At 40.2% G+C, this 9,234-nt stretch overlaps 3 non-coding genes across 3 annotated transcripts; all 3 read right to left on the bottom strand.

Annotated features, from left to right (window-relative positions):
- Nucleotides 1-5,114: 5,114 nt before the first annotated feature.
- On the bottom strand, nt 5,115-5,188 carry trnai-aau (transfer RNA isoleucine (anticodon AAU)). Its single transcript has one exon. It is a non-coding gene; the product is annotated as a tRNA-Ile (tRNA).
- An 879-nt stretch (nt 5,189-6,067) lies between these two features.
- trnaf-gaa (transfer RNA phenylalanine (anticodon GAA)) lies at nt 6,068-6,140 on the bottom strand. The gene has a single exon. It is a non-coding gene; the product is annotated as a tRNA-Phe (tRNA).
- Nucleotides 6,141-7,329: 1,189 nt separating this feature from the next.
- On the bottom strand, nt 7,330-7,403 carry trnai-aau (transfer RNA isoleucine (anticodon AAU)). The gene has a single exon. It is a non-coding gene; the product is annotated as a tRNA-Ile (tRNA).
- Nucleotides 7,404-9,234: the final 1,831 nt, after the last annotated feature.

The following is a 9,234-nucleotide window of genomic DNA, read 5'->3' as shown; positions in this document are numbered from 1 at the left end:
GGTATCAGTTTGGTGTCAAAATGACATCTAATTGACTGATGGACACTGACTTGCTAGTTGACTTTTGTACATTAGCAATATGTTTAAACGGAGAGGGACCATCACCAAAAGTGACATTCTGAAATCAACCCTAACGAGCCATGGAGATGAACCAGAATCACTGCCCAGCTATCCCGAGTTCATCGGGCCAGTCAATTTCACATTCCTGCAGGATTTTTATAGCATGACAAATTCGTGATGGTACCTGCCCATTGAACCATATTGCAAATGCACAGTGACTTTGCAAAAGTGAGAAAACATAAACAAATGGACATGATGAAATCAACACAACGAGTGATGGAAATGTACAACTATCACTGCTCAGCCATCCTGTGTTCATCAGACCAGTCAATTTTTGCATTTTTGAGCATGTCAAATTTCATATGGTAAATGCACATTGAAACATATTGCAAATGCGCGCACTTGCAATATGATTCTATAGTGTAAAAACATCACCTAATGGACATGATGAAATCAACACAACGAGTGATGGAAATGTACAACTATCACTGCTCGGCCATCCTGTGTCCATCAGACCAGTCAATTTTGCATTTTTGAGCATGTCAAATTTCATATGGTAAATGCACATTGAAACATATTGCAAATGCGCGCGCATTTGCAATATGATTCTATAGTGTAAAAACATCACCTAATGGACATGATGAAATCAACACAACGAGTGATGGAAATGTACAACTATCACTGCTCGGCCATCCTGTGTCCATCAGACCAGTCAATTTTGCATTTTTGAGCATGTCAAATTTCATATGGTAAATGCACATTGAAACATATTGCAAATGCGCGCGCACTTGCAATATGATTCTATAGTGTAAAAACATCACCTAATGGACATGATGAAATCAACACAACGAGTGATGGAAATGTACAACTATCACTGCCCGGCCATCCTGTGTTCCCATAGCGAGCATTAATATCAGAATGACCGGTAAATGCATTTACAACCATATTTTTATTTTTGGGTTACCAGTTGCACAACAATGCACGTGCATTTGCAATATGATTCTATAGTGAAAAACATCACCTAATGGACATGATGAAATCAACACAACGAGTGATGGAAATGTACAACTATCACTGCTCGGCCATCCTGTGTCCATCAGACCAGTCAATTTTGCATTTTTGAGCATGTCAAATTTCATATGGTAAATGCACATTGAAACATATTGCAAATGCGCGCGCACTTGCAATATGATTCTATAGTGTAAAAACATCACCTAATGGACATGATGAAATCAACACAACGAGTGATGGAAATGTACAACTATCACTGCTCGGCCATCCTGTGTCCATCAGACCAGTCAATTTTGCATTTTTGAGCATGTCAAATTTCATATGGTAAATGCACATTGAAACATATTGCAAATGCGCGCGCACTTGCAATATGATTCTATAGTGTAAAAACATCACCTAATGGACATGATGAAATCAACACAACGAGTGATGGAAATGTACAACTATCACTGCCCGGCCATCCTGTGTTCCCATAGCGAGCATTAATATCAGAATGACCGGTAAATGCATTTACAACCATATTTTTATTTTTGGGTTACCAGTTGCACAACAATGCACGTGCATTTGCAATATGATTCTATAGTGAAAAAACATCACCTAATGGACATGATGAAATCAACACAACGAGTGATGGAAATGTACAACTATCACTGCTCGGCCATCCTGTGTCCATCAGACCAGTCAATTTTGCATTTTTGAGCATGTCAAATTTCATATGGTAAATGCACATTGAAACATATTGCAAATGCGCGCGCACTTGCAATATGATTCTATAGTGTAAAAACATCACTAATGGACATGATGAAATCAACACAACGAGTGATGAAATGTACAACTATCACTGCCCGGCCATCCTGTGTTCCCATAGCGAGCATTAATATCAGAATGACCGGTAAATGCATTTACAACCATATTTTTATTTTTGGGTTACCAGTTGCACAACAATGCACGTGCATTTGCAATATGATTCTATAGTGAAAAAACATCACCTAATGGACATGATGAAATCAACACAACGAGTGATGGAAATGTACAACTATCACTGCTCGGCCATCCTGTGTCCATCAGACCAGTCAATTTTGCATTTTTGAGCATGTCAAATTTCATATGGTAAATGCACATTGAAACATATTGCAAAATGCGCGCGCACTTGCAATATGATTCTATAGTGAAAAAAACATCACCTAATGGACATGATGAAATCAACACAACGAGTGATGGAAATGTACAACTATCACTGCTCGGCCATCCTGTGTCCATCAGACCAGTCAATTTTGCATTTTTGAGCATGTCAAATTTCATATGGTAAATGCATTGAAACATATTGCAAATGCGCACTTGCAATATGATTCTATAGTGTAAAAACATCACCTAATGGACATGATGAAATCAACACAACGAGTGATGGAAATGTACAACTATCACTGCCCGGCCATCCTGTGTTCCCATAGCGAGCATTAATATCAGAATGACCGGTAAATGCATTTACAACCATATTTTTATTTTTGGGTTACCAGTTGCACAACAATGCACGTGCATTTGCAATATGATTCTATAGTGAAAAACATCACCTAATGGACATGATGAAATCAACACAACAAGTGATGGAAATGTACAACTATCACTGCTCGGCCATCCTGTGTTCATCAGACCAGTCAATTTCACATTCCTGCAGGATTTTTATAGCATGACAAATTCGTGATGGTACCTGCCCATTGCACCATATTGCAAATGCACAGTGACTTTGCAAAAGTGAAAAACATAAACAAATGGACATGATGAAATCAACTCAACAGGTGATGGAAATGTACAACTATCACTGCTCAGCCATCCTGTGTTCATCAGACCAGTCAATTTTGCATTTTTGAGCATGTCAAATTTCATATGGTAAATGCACATTGAAACATATTGCAAATGCGCGTGCACTTGCAATATGATTCTATAGTGAAAAAAACATCACCTAATGGACATGATGAAATCAACACAACGAGTGATGGAAATGTACAACTATCACTGCTCGGCCATCCTGTGTCCATCAGACCAGTCAATTTTGCATTTTTGAGCATGTCAAATTTCATATGGTAAATGCACATTGAAACATATTGCAAATGCGCAGTGACTTGCAATATGATTCTATAGTGTAAAAACATCACCTAATGGACATGATGAAATCAACACAACGAGTGATGGAAATGTACAACTATCACTGCCCGGCCATCCTGTGTTCCCATAGCGAGCATTAATATCAGAATGACCGGTAAATGCATTTACAACCATATTTTTATTTTTGGGTTACCAGTTGCACAACAATGCACGTGCATTTGCAATATGATTCTATAGTGTAAAAACATCACCTAACGGAGATGATGAAATCAACACAACGAGTGATGGAAATGTACAACTATCACTGCTCGGCCATCCTGTGTTCATCAGACCAGTCAATTTTGCATTTTTGAGCAAGGTCAAATTTCATATGGTAAATGCACATTGAAACATATTGCAAATGCACGTGCACTTGCAATATGATTATATAGTGAAAAAACATCACAAAATGGACATGATGAAGTCAACACAACGAGTGATGGAAAGGAACAACTATCACTGCCCGGCCATCCCGAGTTCATCAGGCCAGTCAATTTTGCATTTCTGCAGGATTTTTGAGCATGTCAAATTTCTTACGTCATTTGGCCCACAAAAAATTCCTTATGCACAATGTAAAAAAATATATAAAAAAATATGATAATACAATTGGACAAAAGTATATTCATACAGTTCTTACACATGTGTAATTGACAAAAAAATTGAAAGAATTTCAAAAACGGTCCAGAAAGCACTTTTTTAAGGGTGTGTGAAGTTTTTACAAAATTTTGACATTTTTGACTTTTGACTTTGACTTCCTATGAAATCATATTGAAATTGGACAAAACATATTCCTTATGCGCATGTAAAAAAAAAAAAAAATTATGATAATAAAATTGGACAAAAGTATATTCATACAGTTCTTACACATGTGTAATTGACAAAAAAATCGAAAGAATTTCGAAAAACGATCCAGAAAGCACTTTTTTAAGGGTGTGTGAAGTTTTTTACAAAATTTTGACATTTTTGACTTTTGACTTTTGACTTCCTATGAAATCATATTGGAATTGGACAAAACATATTCCTTATGCGCATGTAAAAAAAAAAAAAATTATGATAATAAAATTGGACAAAAGTATATTCATACAGTTCTTACACATGTGTAATTGACAAAAAAATCGAAAGAATTTCGAAAACGGTCCAGAAAGCACTTTTTATGGGTGTGTGAAGTTTTTACAAAATTTTGACATTTTTGACTTTTGACTTTTGACTTCCTATGAAATCATATTGGAATTGGACAAAACATATTCCTTATGCGCATATAAAAAAATTAAAAAAATTATGATAATAAAATTGGACAAAAGTATATTCATACAGTTCTTACACATGTGTAATTGACAAAAAAATCTAAAGAATTTCGAAAACGGTCCAGAAAGCACTTTTTAAGGGGTGATAAGTTTTTGAAAAAAATTTCATTTTTTCAAAATTTTACTTTTGGACATTAATTTGGGTTACATATCCAATATGAACAACCCCGGTGGAGCGCATTTGCCCCCTGTTGAATTTTTAAAGTGTTACAACTGGCAATTACCATATGGCATTTGCAATACACTTTGGATGAATCAACGCCGAATTGGGTGGTATTGGCCAATGTGTATATGGTTTGTCCGATGCCAATGACATGCCATTCATTTTTGTCCAATACAGGGGGGTATTCCCTTACTTTCAGAGGGGCAGCGTAGCACACACCATTGAGGCCCACAAACAAAGCTGTGGAAAGGTTCCTTGAAGCCAGAGCATAAAGAAAGATGCCGAAACCCAGGATTGAACAAGGGACCTTTAGATCTTCAGTCTAACGCTCTCCAAACTGAGCTATTCCGGCAATTCATTCAACATAATTCTGTGGCACCCTTGACAATTCACATGCATGTGACTCGTAATTTTGACACTCAAAATGTACATAATAGCCAGTATGGGGATCGAACCCATGACCTTGGCGTTATTAGCACCACACTCTAACCAACTGAGCTAACCGGCCATTTGCTATTTTGCTCAATTGTTGAAATGCACTGAGCCTCTGCAAGTGCTGGCACATCAACAAACAAGTCCACCAACAGCATAGCCTGACAAGACTGGACCCTCTTGGTTGCTTCTTGTGGAAATTCCAAACGGCTGGGGAATTAGCTCAAATGCTTTGCACGCGTGAGGTAGTGGGATCGATGCCCACATTCTCCAAAAGCAGATTGTTTTATGGATCCAAGAAAACTCCAGTTCACACTTCATGCAGCCTTGTCTTACGACAACCTACTGTCATGTAAACAATGACAAGAAACTGTCATGTGACAATGACAAGAAACTCTCATGTAACACTGATGTCACAATGTCAGATGAAAAAGAAAAACATTACTTACTTTCAGAGAGCAGCGTATCACACACTCTAACCAACTGAGCTGACCAGCCTCTGGCTACAGAGCAAAATTGTTGAGATGCACCGAGCCTCTGCAAGTGCTGGAGCGCAAACTAACAAGTCCACCAACAGCATAACCTGACAATACTGGACACTCTTGGTTGCTCCTTGTGGCAATTCCAAACAGCTGGGGAATTTGATCAATTGGTATTGTGTTTGCTTAGCATGCTATAGGTAGTGGGATCGATACCCGCATTCCCCAAAAACACATTTTTTTGTGGATCCAAGAAAGCTGCAGTTCACACTTCATGCAGCCTTGTCTTATGAAAACCTACTGTCATGTAGCAATGACAAGCAACTTTAATGTAACACTGATGTCAAATTGTCAGATGAAAAAGCAAGACATTACTTACTTTCAGAGGAGCAGCGTAGCACACACCATTGAGGCCCACAAACAAAGCTGTGGAAAGGTTCCTTGAAGCCAGAGCATAAAGAAAGAACAAATAAAGATGCCGAAACCTGGGATCGAACCAGGGACCTTCAGATCTTCAGTCTAACGCTCTCCCAACTGAGCTATTCCGGCAATTCACTCAACAAAATTCTGTGGCACCCTTGACAATTCACATGCATGTGACTCGTAATTTTGACACTCAAAATGTACATAATAGCCAGCATGGGGATCAAACCCATGACCTTGGCGTTATTAGCACCACACTCTAACCAACTGAGCTAACCAGCCATTTGCTATTTTGCTCAATTGTTGAAATGCACTGAGCCTCTGCAAGTGCTGGCACATCAACAAACATGTCCACCAACAGCATAGCCTGACAAGACTGGACCCTCTTGGTTGCTTCTTGTGGAAATTCCAAACGGCTGGGGAATTAGCTCAAATGCTTTGCACGCGTGAGGTAGTGGGATCGATGCCCACATTCTCCAAAAGCACATTGTTTTATGGATCCAAGAAAACTCCAGTTCACACTTCATGCAGCCTTGTCTTACGACAACCTACTGTTATGTAAACAATGACAAGAAACTGTCATGTAACAATGACAAGAAACTCTCATGTAACACTGATGTCACAATGTCAGATGAAAAAGAAAGACATTACTTACTTTCAGAGAGCAGCGTATCACACACTCTAACCAACTGAGCTAACCGGCCGCTGGCTACAGAGCACAATTTTGAGATTCACCAAGCCTCTGCAAGTGCTGGAGCGCAAACTAACAAGTCCACCAACAGCATAGCCTGACAAGACTGGACACTCTTGGTTGCTCCTTGTGGCAATTCCAAACAGCTGGGGAATTTGATCAATTGGTATTGTGTTTGCTTAGCATGCTATAGGTAGTGGGATCGATGCCCGCATTCCCCAAAAACACATTTTTTTGTGGATCCAAGAAAGCTGCAGTTCACACTTCATGCAGCCTTGTCTTATGACAACCTACTGTCATGTAGCAATGACAAGCAACTTTAATGTAACACTGATGTCAAAATGTCAGATGAAAAAGCAAGACATTACTTACTTTCAGAGGGGCAGCGTAGCACACACCATTGAGGCCCACAAACAAAGCTGTGGAAAGGTTCCCTGAAGCCAGAGCATAAAGAAAATACAAATAAAGATGCCGAAAACCGGGATTGAACAAGGGACCTTTAGATCTTCAGTCTAACGCTCTCCAAACTGAGCTATTCCGGCAATTCATTCAACATAATTCTGTGGCACCCTTGACAATTCACATGCATGTGACTCGTAATTTTGACACTCAAAATGTACATAATAGCCAGTATGGGGATCGAACCCATGACCTTGGCGTTATTAGCACCACACTCTAACCAACTGAGCTAACCGGCCATTTGCTAATTTGCTCAATTGTTGAAATGCACTGAGCCTCTGCAAGTGCTGGCACATCAACAAACATGTCCACCAACAGCATAGCCTGACAAGACTGGACCCTCTTGGTTGCTTCTTGTGGAAATTCCAAACGGCTGGGGAATTAGCTCAAATGCTTTGCACGCGTGAGGTAGTGGGATCGATGCCCACATTCTCCAAAAGCACATTGTTTTATGGATCCAAGAAAACTCCAGTTCACACTTCATGCAGCCTTGTCTTACGACAACCTACTGTCATGTAAACAATGACAAGAAACTGTCATGTGACAATGACAAGAAACTCTCATGTAACACTGATGTCACAATGTCAGATGAAAAAGAAAGACATTACTTACTTTCAGAGAGCAGCGTATCACACACTCTAACCAACTGAGCTGACCAGCCGCTGGCTACAGAGCAAAATTGTTGAGATGCACCGAGCCTCTGCAAGTGCTGGAGCGCAAACTAACAAGTCCACCAACAGCATAACCTGACAAGACTGGACACTCTTGGTTGCTCCTTGTGGCAATTCCAAACAGCTGGGGAATTTGATCAATTGGTATTGTGTTTGCTTAGCATGCTATAGGTAGTGGGATCGATACCCGCATTCCCCAAAAACACATTTTTTTGTGGATCCAAGAAAGCTGCAGTTCACACTTCATGCAGCCTTGTCTTATGAAAACCTACTGTCATGTAGCAATGACAAGCAACTTTAATGTAACACTGATGTCAAAATGTCAGATGAAAAAGCAAGACATTACTTACTTTCAGAGGAGCAGCGTAGCACACACCATTGAGGCCCACAAACAAAGCTGTGGAAAGGTTCCCTGAAGCCAGAGCATAAAGAAAATACAAATAAAGATCCCGAAAACCTGGATTGAACAAGGGACATTTAGATCTTCAGTCTAACGCTCTCCAAACTGAGCTATTCCGGCAATTCATTCAACATAATTCTGTGGCACCCTTGACAATTCACATGCATGTGACTCGTAATTTTGACACTCAAAATGTACATAATAGCCAGTATGGGGATCGAACCCATGACCTTGGCGTTATTAGCACCACACTCTAACCAACTGAGCCAACTACTTACTCACCAATTACTTTGCAGACAGAGTTCAGTGTGTCAAATCAGAGGGCATGCTGTCCGGTCCTCTGGCAGTCTCTATGGGGGTGCCACAGGGTTCAATTCCACCAACTCTTTTCTCTGTATATGGACCCCTCAATGATGTTGCTCTTGCTGCGGGGCGATTCCCTGATCCACCTCTCGGACGACACCATTCTAAAATACTTTTTTATGGATCGGCCCAGTCATTGGACACTGTGCTATCCAACCTCAAACGAGCTTCAATGCCATACAGCACTCCTTCCGTGGCCTCCAACTGCTCTTAAACGCGAGTAAAACCAAATGCATGCTTTTCAACCGATCGCTGCCTGCAGCGCATGCCCGACTAGCATCACCACCTGGATGGTTCCAACCTTGAATATGTGGACATCTATAAGTACCTAGGTGTCTGGCTAGACTGCAAACTCTCCTTCCAGACTCACATCAAACATCTCAATCAAAAAGCAAATCCAGAGTACTTTCTATTCAGCAACAAAGCCTCCTTCACTCACGCTGCCAAGCTTACCTAGTAAAACTGACTATCCTACCCTTAGATCCTCGACTTTGGCGATGTCATCTACAAAATGGCTTCAACACTCTACTCAGCAAACTGGATGCAGTCTATCACAGTGCCATCCGTTTTGTCACTAAAGCACCTTATACCACCCACCACTGCGACTTGTATGCTCACTAGTCGGCTGGCCCTCAC

This window comes from Oncorhynchus keta, unplaced genomic scaffold, assembly GCF_023373465.1.
Source record: "Oncorhynchus keta strain PuntledgeMale-10-30-2019 unplaced genomic scaffold, Oket_V2 Un_contig_21815_pilon_pilon, whole genome shotgun sequence".
Classification (NCBI taxonomy): Eukaryota; Metazoa; Chordata; class Actinopteri; order Salmoniformes; family Salmonidae; genus Oncorhynchus; species Oncorhynchus keta.
The sequence above is the reverse complement of the archived record's forward strand: the minus strand, read 5'-3'. Positions and strand labels throughout refer to the sequence as shown.